This window comes from Ziziphus jujuba, chromosome 12 (assembly GCF_031755915.1).
Source record: "Ziziphus jujuba cultivar Dongzao chromosome 12, ASM3175591v1".
Classification (NCBI taxonomy): domain Eukaryota; kingdom Viridiplantae; phylum Streptophyta; class Magnoliopsida; order Rosales; family Rhamnaceae; genus Ziziphus; species Ziziphus jujuba.
The window spans coordinates 1,190,047-1,204,549 of record NC_083390.1 but is presented as its reverse complement, the minus strand read 5'-3'; the positions used below and the strand labels follow the sequence as shown (position 1 = coordinate 1,204,549).

Here is a 14,503-nt window from a genome sequence, read left to right as displayed (position 1 = left end):
TTTTACAATTCTAAAAGCACTTTATGTAATCTCATTCTTTATACACCATCATTTAAATATATAAAAAATATAAATTACTTTATAGAATATTGTTAATACCCCAAATATCTTAAATTTATACACTTCCAGCCAAGTCAAAAACATGTTTTTTCACAAATCCTTCACAACTCAAATACCACACTATGGAAATTGACTGTTGCATTTTGATAATGAATTATAAGAGATTTGGGTCAAATTGACAGTGCCAAATTTATTTCCAATCAGAAAGCTTTTGGACAAAATCAAGTCACAAAAACTTAATCGAATTGTTCAGTCGTGAAATTTTGAATATCTTTGAATTGTTGGATTGTGTGCTTTTGTACATATTCAAATTTGTTCACTCTTGTACTTTTAAATATTTTTAGTATATTTGATTATATACCTTTTAACAATGTGAAAGATATTTTGTTGTGTATTTTTGAAAGATTGTAAAGTATTCAATTCTGAATTAAGAAATAAATGATGAAGTTCAACAAACCAAGACCCCAAAAAAACATAAACGTGAGTCACTATGGAAAATGTTGTTCTAGTCACATATTGTTAGTAATCGACCAAAAAAAAAAAAAAAAATTACAAAACAAAACAAATCGTTGCAAAATAAAAAAACAAAAATTAATGGATAAATCTTACTCTTTTATATTGTAAGCTTCCACGATTTGTATAACCATTTTGTTTGCAATCCTAGATTATGGTGGAATATAAGTTAGATGAAGCGATTTGAGGGAAAGAATAAGAGTGTATAAAGATGTTGTTAAAAAATGTTCAATTGTTAAATACATTTAATAGCACTTATAAATGGGCATAAAAATTTAAATTTATTATAAAATTGCATAAAATACCTTTGGTAGTATAACTAAAACTCACAAAAAGTAATTGAATTTTAAAATGAGATCAGAAGTCTACCATTAGATCGACATAAATAGAGATAGAAAAATATAGACAGAAGATCTACATTTCAATATTATTTGTATATATCTTATGTGTACACACATATATATATATATATATATGTGTGTGTGTGTGTGTGTGTGTGTGTGTGTGTATGTATGTATGTTGTGTCCATTTAGACCTTAAAGCATATTATTGAGCATTGAATATGTATATGGAATTCCAGCAGTGCAGGGCGATCATATTTGGCAACCCGTTTTAGCTTTCTCTTTTTTATTTGTTTATTTATTTACTTTTTGGTAAATTAGCTTTCTCAATTTTCTTGGTTGTATTCCTGAAGAGTAAAACTCATATTTCTCTGTAGGCTGTAGGCTATTCCCTCTGGTCGATCTAATGGCGTTCACAGGCAAAAGAAGGATCAAAACGATTGGGAAATCCATACAAGTGAAACAAATGATATTTGTGAAGCGTTTGATCAAGACCTTGGGCCTCTCCTTCTTCTCCTCCAAAACTATTACTACTACTAGCACTACGAGTGGTTGTGTTCCTTCAGGTTATCTTCCAGTTTACGTGGGATGGAACCGGGTAAGATTCTTGATCCCGACCCGTTTTCTCAAATTTCCAATCTTCATGTTTCTTCTTGACAAAGCTTATGAAGAGTTTGGATTCAAGTTCAGTGGAGGAATTGTTTTGCCATGTGAGGTTGAGTTTTTTAAGAAACTTTTTAAGTTGCTTCAAAAAGATGAGAAAAGGTATGCAAGTTTGAAGGTTGATGAGATTTTGAATATATTGGTTTCCGATCATATGATCTAGATCAAGTGGGTTTTGGTTCTTCAATATCTTCAATATCTATATTTAAGAAGGAGTATCATTGCTATGCATCATGCCTTTCTCATCATAGTTATCTTGAGGCCTCTGTTGGAGAAAGATAGGGCTTAGAGTAGTGTTTTGTATTGGTGGTTTGAGAATTTTTATTGGACTAAATTGAATTCGACGACCTATAATTAGGTTAAAATGAGGGTCATGTTTCTCTAATAAACGTGCTCTACTTGTATTAACAGCTAATAGTATTGTTAATCGCTATAATTACTCTTCAATGAATTAATTTCATACATCTTTAATAATTGATGGTGGGATCGAAATCTTAATTTTCTTTCGACATAGAATGTACAAAATTAAATTATTATACTAATTCAAAATGAAGGATTTCCAATTCTTTTCTTCGTTCCTTTCTATTTGCATTTCATGTATTGATAATGGGAAATAGCCATATATTTCATTTTAAGGAATTAAGATATTGTAATTTGTAACGAATTATTTATTTGTTTACTTTGAAAGGATGAATTTATTATATCCTAATTTAAAGGCTTACTTTGAATTTTTTTTTTTTTTTAAGGTTTACTCTGAATAGAATAATCATTTTAGCTATCGAATACGCTAATTATGCCATTAAATTAAAAAAAATATTATTTGTTACCATGATAGCAATAACTAATAGGATTTATATGTTATTATACTACTTAAGTGGCTATCCAGATTCAAGTAACCTTTTTGAATAAAAAATCATTAAATAATTAAAGGGAATCAATGAGAAATAGTGCAATGGTTCCAGTAGTGATCATTACGATTGGAACATGCATCATTTAGTATAACCCTTGTCAGAATGAAAATGAGGAAACAAGTCCAGTTGAGTCTACGCAAAGAACAAATGGAAAAAGATTAATGATAGCCTCTCTCAAATGCTTGGATTTGATTTTTTTAATTTGTTTGTCACCTCTATTACAATAGTTTAAATTTATAAATTAATCTAAAAAAATCAAACTCAATCATAGTCTTTGTGGAATTTTTTTTTTTTTTATCCCTCATATAGCATTTTCCCTCCCAATAATAATCTTATACTTGAAAATTAAATTCGAGTTATCAATCTCGTTTTATTAAATTCGAGTTAGGAAAATATTAAGCATTTAACTACAACTTTAATCATGAGAAAGTTGTGTAGTGGAGAAAACTTTTACTTCCCACTCCCCCTTATCAAAATACCCAAAAAAAAAAAAAAAAAAATTCCCTCTCTTTCTCTTTCAAACTCTCTTCCTCCACCTCCACGTACAATACAATCTAAAAACGTAATTTATTGGGATCTTACCAAACTAACATCTGTACTGATCAATCCTTTTCAATCCCCAAAAGTTGTATACATTTAAGAAGAATATTCAATTTGTCTTCTTCTACTTGTTCTTCGTTTACTTGCTTCACAAGGCTTTTGAAATTTTCCTTGTTGATCACCATTATTTCTTTCTTCTTTCTTTTGTCCAGTTTCCATGTAGTAAGCAGTTAGTGTTATCCCAAAAGAGATGGAAAATGCGAAGGCAATCGCTGGGAAAGATTACTACAACGTACCTTGTTGTATCGAAGAAAAGTCGGTGTTTTTTGACCATGAGGTAAAGCAAAGGCAGTGGCAATGCAACAGATTGTTGGTGTTTAACTTACTTTGGAGGAACGAAGGATTTGATATTATCGCAAGCAACCCTCTTGTTTGTTTATGTTACTTATTTTTCTACATGGAAAATCTATTGGTCTACCTGTTTGGTATGTAAAAGTTTTCACATTGTTCTGTTTCTCCAATTGCAAATGGCCTTTCTGCCTCATCCCTTCCCAATTTAGTTTCTCTTTCTGATTTCCATACAGTTATGCTGCAATTAGAGAGGAAGAAGAGATGGAGGCAACTTATGAGGAAACGGAAATAGTATTTGGTGGATACTTTATAAGTTTGGTCTTCTCTTGGCATCATGATCAAGGATGTTCTAAATTAGGATTTCCATATATACCCATGATGAATCTTCTGGTTATATCTTTAGATGAGTTATGTTAGATCTTTGATTGTCACGGAGTGGAATGCAATAAACCATCAGTTTCATTAGTTTCTTGCCAGGGATAATGTAGTTTCTGCTTGAATAATGCCTACTATATAGTTTCTCTTGTATATGTTCAAGTGGTTTTTGTACTCATCAAATTTTCTAGTTATGTTCTTGTTTTGCATTCAATAATGAAAACTTCTGTAGCATATACGGAATAGTGATATTTAAAATTGAAGCAAGTGGATGTGATCTCCTTTCTTACCTGTAACAAGTCATCTCTTAAATCTCAAATTATTGATGAATAATAGGTGAAGAAGATTCCTTGGACACTCTCATCCACGGGGAAATCCACGAACTCGTTCATCCCCCCTCGTTTGGAGGAAATACATCCTGACTTGTTGCCAAGCTTGACTATAGTGTATCAAGCACCTTTATTTGAAATAATTTCTGTCAAATTGCAAAAGACTTATATATTTCCTAATGATCTGTTTTACAGCATTAAATTGGAAAATGGTACATATGAGCCTGAATTTGGAGACCTAATTTCTCTAGCAGATGTTAGACCAAAATGTGTTGGTGATTTGGTCTAGCCTGATAGACGTTATATCGCATTTGTCAATAAGATGAAAGAAAAAGCTACCAGCTTAAAACTCTCAATCCTATTGTCGAAGCCTATTGTGATCGAAGACAACATGAAAAATAACAAGTTCAGAAATCTTTTTGCTGTTATACTGATAAACATGACCACCTACATTCGTATATGGCAAGCACTGCATCTGGATCAGTAAAAGCACTGCATCATATATGGCAGTTGCTAGAACTAACTGCCTCCATGTATTGGAATCACTTCCTGAAACTTTTATTGATGCAAATATCTCTGAGAAAAGATAGATAAAAGATTTCTGTCTGTCAAATGCACACTTAATTTCTTACAGTGCGTCATGTTCTGCTAGGTTGCATACAACGGGCATGAATCCATTTGAACTAGAATGTGAATCTGCCATTCTTCTTTAACTTCCTGGTATACGTCATGCTATGCTTATAGGTGATGAGTGGCAACTGCCAGCAATGGTTACTGGTAAGATTGTTCGACGTATGGAATATTTTTTTCTCCATTGGTTTTGAATTATCTAGGAGTAGCTTTCACTTCTATAACATCTTCATGTTTTAGCACTTTTAGATTTCTTAAGAAGCTGAATTTGGAAAAGTTTGTTTGAGAGATTGGTTTTGCTAGGTTACAAGAAACACCTTCTTAATATTCAGCATAGGATGCATCCATCCATAATTTATTTCCAAATTGTGAGTTCTATGAACCGACAAATTTTAGATGGTCAGAATGTCAAACGAATTAGTTATAACAGATGTTTCCTTCAGGGGAAAATGTATGGATTCTACTCTTTCATAAATGTAGTACCAGGAAAAAAAGAACTTGATAAAGTGCACAGTAGAAGAAACATGGTTGAGGTAGCTATGGTCTTTGAGATAGTTGAATGTCTTTATAAGGGTATTTAAACCAAACCCGTCAAAGCTAATTTGATCAAACTCATATAATATTAAGATACATGTTTTTCTTTATTTGTTGCTAAAGAATTTATTGACACAAAGAAGATGGTCAGAGTAGGTGTGATATCATCATACAAGGCTCAACTTTTTGCTATTAAAGAGAAAGTTGGAAGATATAATATAGATCCTCACAGTGACTTCTCATTGAGTCTTTGCATAGTTGATGGTCCAAGGTAGCGAGGAGGATGTGATAATCATCTCAATTGTCAGGTGTAATGGGATTGGATCAGTGAGATTTCCTTCCAATTGTCAAAGAGCAAATGTGTCACTAACTTATGCAAGGTAACCCTCGTCTATATTCATAAACTTTCTGTGGTTGAAACATGCCACTTTTTTTCGCCTTTTATCCTTTGTTATCCTGCAGGTATTGCCTTTGGATACTGGGGAATGAAGCAACTTTAGTTAGTAGTCGCTCTATTTGGAAGAAATTCATCATTGATGTCAAAAATCATGGGTGTTTCCACAATGCTCATGAGAAAAAGAACTTGGCTCATGCTATTACAGCTGCACTGGTTGAACTTAACCAATTTTCTGCTGTAACCAATATGCATTCAATTCTGTTAAAAGAGGCAAGATGAAAGGTAATTACAAGCTCCTAACAAACATCAAATCTATTAGTATTCTTGGTAAAACATCCTTTTATGCTTTCATTTTTTTAATTTAAGTATAATAAATTTCTTAGCAAAATATCTTGAAAATGATTGGAAAATTCATGATACGTGAACAATAATGGTATAGACAAAGTTGACATCTAGTTTTTATTTGGCCAAATGTAGGTGTCCCTCAATGATGCATTCTAGAAGTCTATGGCAAGAATTAAAAAAACAATGAGTTGGTTAAGTGTTAGCTCTCTTGGAAAAGCTTTCATGTGGTTGGCATCGACTTCACAAATCGAAAAACTATACTGACCACGATTTGACATGTTCCCAATTATTGGAGTACTACAAGGTCGATAAGTTGCTAAACCTTGCTTGGTTTATAGATACTTTAATAAACAATTCTCATTACATTCAAGTTTTGAAGATTTTGGATGATTTGCCATTCTCTGGTGTACAAAAACTAGCAAACCAACTTGATGGGTTATTTGGGAGCTATAAGTGGATAAGATGATCACCTGTAGGCACAAATACATAGTGAGGTAAGCATAATCTTCTTCTTGGTTGTTCAGTAAATACCACTTCAAAAATTTACTTCCCAACAGAAAAAAAAAGTAATATAGGAGTAAGTATTAAAGATTTACTTGTCACAAAAAGAAATGGACAAAAATGTAATAGAAGGAATTGCCATTATTGGAAACTTCCAAATTTTCAAGGGTACCATAGTTCATAATATCATGATCAGCTCGGTTCTATTTGTTGGGAGGTTATTTTTATTTTTCCAGTTTGGTACACTTTCTTACAGTGTATTTAAAATATAAACCAAGTTAAAAGAAAGACTATTTAGAATTTTGTTTGTTAGTGAAAACCCCACTCAATGAATTAAAACATCTACAGGAATTTAGTTATTCCAATGAGATAAGCAATGGAGTCATTTGGAGCTGAAGCTGATCCTGTATAGTTATTGGTAGAATCTCTGGCTTCATCAAGTCTAAGGGATGAGTTAGAAACATCATCTTTAAATTACAGGTGATATTTCCACTCCCTCTTCAAATAATTTCAACCTTCTTAAAACAGAATTTTCCAAAAGAGAATCATTTAGTACCAACATGTACAATAAATGGATTTTCTTTTTTCTTTTGGTGGAAATTTCCAATGCAACAAGGTTTGCTTTGCTTTGTACTCTTATTTGCAATCTGTTTTCTCCTTGACACAACAATCTCATACATAATAATGAAAAAATTAGAATCATCACAAAAAGAAAACAACTCCTTTTATGAATTTGATTCATGCAAACATTGCTCATGATATTAAATGTTTAAAGGAACTTAGCTATTCCATTGATCAGATGTCCATTGGAGGACTTCGTTTGTGCTACTAAAGCTAATCGTGTTGAACTCTTAACAAAATCACTAGCTTCATTTAGTCTAAGGGATGGTGTACAAAACTGTGGAAAAATTAATCCTCAAAAGCTAAGGAAATGTAAAGCTCAATTCAGATATTCAACATTTGCTCAAAGATAAGAGAAGAAGAAGAAGAAATGACAACGTTTCTGGTGTGTTCAAGTTACTTAAGAAGGACGACGAAGTTTTGATGTTTAGGTAGTTTTAAACATCCTAAATAAATCATGTGCTTAGTGTGTGAATTATTAGCAAGGCTGTTAAGTAAGGTTTAAATCAGTTGGTCCACATCAGATGTCGTTCCCAAGTCAACTCCAGCAACGGTGTATATATGTATAGCAGTCTTCTTCTTCCTTGAATAGAGCATTTTTCACAGAGCTTGAAATCTGAGTTGGTTGCCAAGATAGAAAGAGAAAGGTTGAGTCTTTCATGGTTGTACCAATTCTTTGAAGTGTTTTGTGAGTTGATTAGTGCTTATCTTTGTGAGATTGTATATGTGATTGAGAGAGGGTGTATCTGGGTATACGGGTTAGTTTTGGGTGTTTCTTTATGAGTAGCCATTAAAGGACCTGTTAACCTTTTTCTTGTTAACCTTTTTGAATTTCCTCATTCAATAAAATAGCAAAAGCTCAGAACCTGAGCATGAGGACGTAGGCAATTTCTTGGCTGAACCTCGTTAAAATTGATTCTTGGTTCTCTGAATTCCTCAACAAGTGGTATCAGAGCTGGTTCTTCTCGTCCGTCTGAGTGTTTGGAAAGGTTCGACTCACAGAATCTTAGGTTTATTGAAGAATTAACAATGGCTTCGAAAATAGAGGTGGAGATCTTCAATAGCAAGAGAGACTTCCTACTATGGAGGAAAAAGATGAGCGCCATCCTTGTATAGATGAAAGTTGCTAGAGCAATAGATGGATCATTTTCTGCTGATCTTCGAGAGGAAAAGAAGTTGGAAATTGATGAGATTTCTTTGAGTACAATCATCCTTCATCTCTCTGATAGTATTCTCTGGAAGGTAGATGCGGTAACAACCACCTCTGAGATGTGCAATAAACTTGAGCAACTTTATTTGATAACGTCTCTTCCAAATAGAATTTTGTTACTTGAGCAATTTTTTGGCTTCAAGATGGACACCATTAAAGATTTAGACTCTAATCTTGACATGTTTAATCAAATAATTTTAGATCTTGCATACTGCAAAGTTATTTTCAGTGATGAATATAATGCTGTAATTTTGTTAAATTCTTTGCCTGAATCATATAGAGTTGTCAAGAATGCCATTAAGTATGGTCATGATTCTCTGTCCCTGGATGTAGTGATTAGTTCTTTAAGGTCTAGAGACATAGAAATGAGGTCTCAATCCAAGAGTGAAGAGCTTAGTGCTTAGGGTAAAAGTGTTACTAGGAATTCTAGAAATATTGACCTTAGGAGCAAGAACCGAGACCATTCTAGATCAAAATCTAGAACTAAAGATCCAAAATGCTACTATTGTAAGAGGGAAGTTCATAATATGAAGTTTTGTCGTAAGAAAAAGAAAGATGATAAAAGCAAGAACCATGAGAATGGTGATCTTCCTGTTGTTTCTTCTAATGAAGAATCTAGTGAGGTTCTTGTTGCTGATTCTGAATAGAACAAGTCTAAATGGGTTCTGGACTCAGGATGTTTATTTCATATGTGTCTAATCCTTGATGTTTTTCAGTCTTATAAAGAATATAAGGGAGGAGAGATTCTTTTAGGTAATGATCATTCTTGTAAGGTAGTTGGAATGGGCAATATATAGTTTAAACTGTATGATGGCACTACTAGGACCTTAAATTCTATAAGATATGTTCCTGGTTTGAGGAGAAATTTAATTTCTCTTGGTATGCTTGATGATGCTGGTTATACTTCTAAAACTGAGAATGGAAAAATGAAAATATATAAAGGTTCTTTTGTTACATTAAAAGGTGTTAAGAAAAATGGTTTGTATGTTCTATTTGGTGAGGCTATTTTTAACTCTTGTAATGCTTCTATTCATACTTCTGTTGATAATACCATGTTATGGCACAATAGATTGGGGCATATAAGTGAAAGGGGCTTGTACTATTTGAATAAGCAAAATGTGTTTGATAAGGACTAGATTAGTAAACTAGATTTCTGTGAAAATTGTATTTTGGGTCAGCAACATAGACTTAGTTTTAAATTAAGTACAAATAGAGCTAGGTATGTGCTTAATTATGTCCATGCTGATCTTTGGGGGCCTGCTAGAGTTTCCTCTCATAGTGGAAATAGGTATTTTATGTCCATAATCGATGATCACTCTAGGAAGGTGTGGGTATTATTACTGAAGACAAAAGATAAGACTTTTAGTAAGTTTAAAGAGTGGAAGCTGTTAGTTGAAAACCAAAGCAACAAGACAATGAAGGCTTTAAGAAATGATAATGGACTTGAGTTTTGCAATATGGAATTTGATAATTTCTACAAAACTCAAGGTATTTTGAGACATAAAATAGTGAAACACACTCCTCAGCAAAATGGGGTTGCTGAGAGAATGAACAGAACTTTGTTAGACAAAATAAGGTGTATGTTAGTGTCCTCAAGCTTACCAAAGTTGTTTTGGGGTAAAGCAGCGATGACTGCTATGCACTTTTTTAATTTGTCACCTTCTACTGTTTTGAATTTCGATACACCTGAGTTTGTTTGGTCAGGAAAGCTACCTAATTATGGTAATCTGAAAGTTTTTGGTTGTGAAGCTTATGCACACTAGTCAGAGGGGAAACTTGAACCTAGAGGACTAAAATGTGTTTTCTTAGGATACCCTCAAGGAGTCAAGGGTTACAGACTTTGGGTAAGAAAGAGTAAAGGGTTTAAAGTCATTATTAGCAGGGATGTTATTTTTAGTGAAAATGTTATGCCTTGTAAGACTACTAACAATGTAGGTTTTGGTGATGACCAACAACTGGGGACACGTCAGTTAGAAATACCTGCATTTGAGGTGGAGACACTTGATCATCAAGAAGAAGGTTCACCAAAAGAGAAAGAACCTGAAATCCATTAGGAAGAAACTTCATTACATACAGAATCTGAATTAAATGATGGAAGTGAGAAGCAAAAGACTTCACCATCAAAGACATTTGCTTCACCTGGGCATCTGTTGATAAGAGATAGGGCCAAAAGGAAAGTCATACTGAGTAAGAAGTATAGTTATACTGATTTTATAGTCTATACTCTAGTTGGTTTTCAAGATTTCTCAGCTAATGAACCTAGGAGGTACAAGGAAGCTATGAGATTTGCAAAAGTGAAGAAGTGGAAATTGGCAATGGATGAAGAAATGAAATCCCTTCATGATAATCATACTTGGGATTTGGTTTTAGCTCTAACAAGTCAAAGAGTTATAGATTGTAAATGGATCTATAAAGTAAAGGAAGGACTGACTAAGACAGATCCAGTGAGATTCAAGGTAAGATTGGTAGCAAAGAGGTTTACACAGATTGAAGACGTAGACTACAATGAGATCTTCTCACCTGTAGTGAAATATACTACCATTCGAATTATGCTCTCTTTAGTCATACAATTTGACTAGGAATTGGACTAGTTGAATGTAAAAACTGCTTTCCTTCATGGAGATTTGGAAGAAACAATTTATATGAAACAGCTAGAAGGGTAAGAAGTTACCAGCAAAGATGTTGAACTCGTATGCTTACTGAGAAAGTCACTATATGGTCTAAAACAATCTCCCAGACAATGGTATAGGAGATTTGATACCTTTGTGGTTAAAGCTGGGTTTACAAGAAGCAATTTTGACAGTTGCTTGTATTTCAAGGATGCTATGAGTGCAAATGGTGTGTATTTACTTCTTTATGTAGATGATATGCTGCTAGCTGGAACAAATGTGAAGGTTATTAATTCTATTACAGGGCTACTCAGTTCACAGTTTGATATTAAAGAACTTAGACAGACTAAGAAGATCTTAGGAATGACCGTTGTTAGAAACAGAAAGCGTATGGAGATGAAGCTTTAGCAAGCCTCATATGTTCAGAAGGTAATTTCAAAGTTTAATATGAGTGAGGCAAGACCTGCTAATATGCCTTTGGGTGGACATTACAAATTGTCCATAGATCAGAATCTAAGTATTGAGCAAGAAAAAGAAGACATGAGCAGTGTACTTTATTTGAGTGTTATGAGGTCAATTATGTACTTAATGATTAGCACAAGACCAACTCTTGCGTTTGCTATGAGTGTGCTAAGTAAGTTTATGTCAAATCCTGGAAGATGTCATTGGAAGGCTATGAAGTGGCTTATAAGATATTTGAAGCTCACAGTGAATGAAGGATTACTGTTTAAAAGCAGAAAGGGTGGAGTAGAGTTACTTGGTTAAACAAATGCTGATTATGCTGGGGATCCAGACAAGAGAAGATCAATATCTGCCTATGCTTTTACCTTATGTGGGAATTGTATAAGTTGGAAGCCACATCTACAAGCAGTGGTGGCCCTATCAACAACTGAAGCTGAATATATGGCAGTGACATATGCTGCAAAAGAAGCTATCTGGATTAAAGGGTTATTGGTGGAATTGGGAGTGTTAAACAAGGTAGTTGTAATCCATTCTTAAAGCTAAAGTGCCATACATCTTTGCAAAAATCTTGTATTTCATGAAAGGTCGAAACACATTCAGATTAAATATCATTTTATACGTGATATGGTGGAGAGTAAGGAGTTTATGCTAAAGAAAATTCCAACTGAGCTGAATCCCATAGATATGGGAACCAAGGTTCTACCTCTGAGCAGGTTTAATTCATGTAAAATCTTGCTCGGAGTTGGAGTAGGTTGATGCTGAGTGATGGTGAAATTGCAAGGAAGGCTCTTAGAGTTTCAGTTGTATATGTGCTCTTGAGGATTAGGTGGAGAACTGTCGAAAAATTAATTCTCAAGAGCTAAGGACATGTGAAGCTCGATTCAGATATTCAACATTTGCTCAAAGATAAGATAAGAAGAAAGAGAAATGACAACGTTTCTACTGTGTTCAAGTTACTTAAGAAGGACGATGATGTTTTGATGTTTAGGTAGTTTTAAACATCCTAACTAAATCACGTGCTGAGTGTGTGAATTGTTAGCAAAGCTGTTAAGTAAGGTTTAAATCAATTGGTCCACATCAGAGGTCTTTCCCAAATCGGCTCCAGCAATGGTGTATATATGTATAGCAGTCTTCTTCTTCCTTGAACAGAACATTTTTCACAAAGCTTGAAATCTAAGTTGGTTGCCAAGATAGAAAGAGAAAGGTTGAGTCTTTCATGGTTGTACCAATTCTTTGAAGTGTTCTGTGAGTTGATTAGTGCTTATCTTTGTAAGATTGTATATGTGATTGAGAGAGGGTGTATATGGGTATACGGGTTGGTTTTGGGTGTTTCTTTGTGAGTAGCCATTAAAGGACCTGTTAACCTTTTTCTTGTTAACCTCTTTGAATTTTCTCATTCAATAAAATAGCAAAAGGTCAGACCCTGAGCACGAGGACGTAGGAAATTTCTTGGCTGAACCTCGTTAAAATTGATTGTGTTCTTTATTGTTCTTGTTCTTGGTTCTCTGAATTCCTCAACGGAAACATTAGTACATTTAAATTTTTTCTAGGCAAAAGTTCCAATCTTTTGTTGACCAAAAAACAAAAAGGTTCTCATCTTTCATGGGGTAGATGACTAAAAAATTGTGGAGAAATGGAGTGTTCATCTTCAGTATTACTTACCTAGAAGCATCTTTTTATGGTTAATTTGCAATTGGGCCTATCAATAAATGGACACTGATAAGGCATTTCCTGCTGGGGCTAATATAACTCAAATACCAAAATTTTGAGGTTAACCACTTGTATTATATTAAAAACTTATACATGACTGATACACATAGAGCAGCGGGACCCACACCTATATAACCTCTGTGACACTAACATTGACAAGCTAGCACTAGACACCGACTTGAGGAGCTACCTATCTATGCCACTTTTTCTTTTTCAAATTCATCTCACAGGGAAGCAAGCTTCCCCTTTTATACTTTGTACAATGTCGGTCAAACAAACTCTAAAGGCTTCTAGATACCTCAACTATATATATCTAGATATTTTGTTCATCGCTTCCTCTACGTTACTTGGTGCTAAAGTATTTGTTCAGTCCTAAATAATTCTAAAAAACTAAAGTCAATGTTAAATATCCTTCACTTTTTCTTGAATAGAAATCAAACCAACGAAAATTTATGCATTGCCAACTTTATCCTTACATAAACTGTTCGCATATTTTGATCGGAATAATCCATAACTAAAAATTAATATTAAAGGAATTATAATAAACTCACGAAATCACAATGAATAAATAAAATAAATAAAAAATAAAAAATAAACCTTCAATGTCTTAAATAAGAAAATGTCTACTTAGAGCAGGAAAAATGTGATTCGTAATTGTATAAGAGTGCTATTGGAGTATTTTTTTTTTTTAATTATTTTATATTTAAATAATAATAAAAGGTGATTGAATTAAGAATCAAAAAGGAAAGTACACATCAAAAGCATCATGCTTCAGTAAAGAGGTAAGCCACGGAGGTCCCTCTTCAAGCTAGACGGTAGGAGAGCCACAAAAAGTGCCATGCTTTGCTAAAGCATGTGCAACCTTATCAGTACTCCTAGGATTAAAAAAGAAAAAAGAAAAAAGTCAAGAAAAAGTAGGAAAGCATTACAGACAACTTCTAACAGAAATCTACCACAAAGCTTTCCTCAATTAAGGGAATAATCTGCTGTGAATCTGAAAAGATGCCACCATCAAGAAGCCACACTCATCAGCAAACACACACCCCCCTTTTCAGTAGCAATAAGCTGTAGCAGCTAAAGGAGAACGCGGCCTGGAAATGGGCATACCCATTACTCCCAACAGGTCTCCAACTTCAATATTCCCAATGACGACACCAACACCCATCCTCTAAGAATCATACAATCGTGAATGCAGCATCCACATTAAAATTCTTCCAAAAATTCACTCTTTTTCATTGGAGATGCTCTTGATGGCCCCTTCTATATTGTGATTAACTCCACTAATTTGAAGGGGAAATAAAAAAAAAAAAAAAAAAAAAAAAAACTTACATACAAGGTGGTACCACGTCAGTTTTGCCAACTCGGTATACCACGGACCAATGACTTAATTAATATCATCCT

At 33.7% G+C, this 14,503-nt stretch overlaps 1 pseudogene; it reads left to right on the top strand.

Annotated features, from left to right (window-relative positions):
* Positions 1-1,320: 1,320 nt before the first annotated feature.
* LOC112493201 (probable helicase MAGATAMA 3) lies at positions 1,321-5,923 on the top strand (annotated as a pseudogene).
* Positions 5,924-14,503: the final 8,580 nt, after the last annotated feature.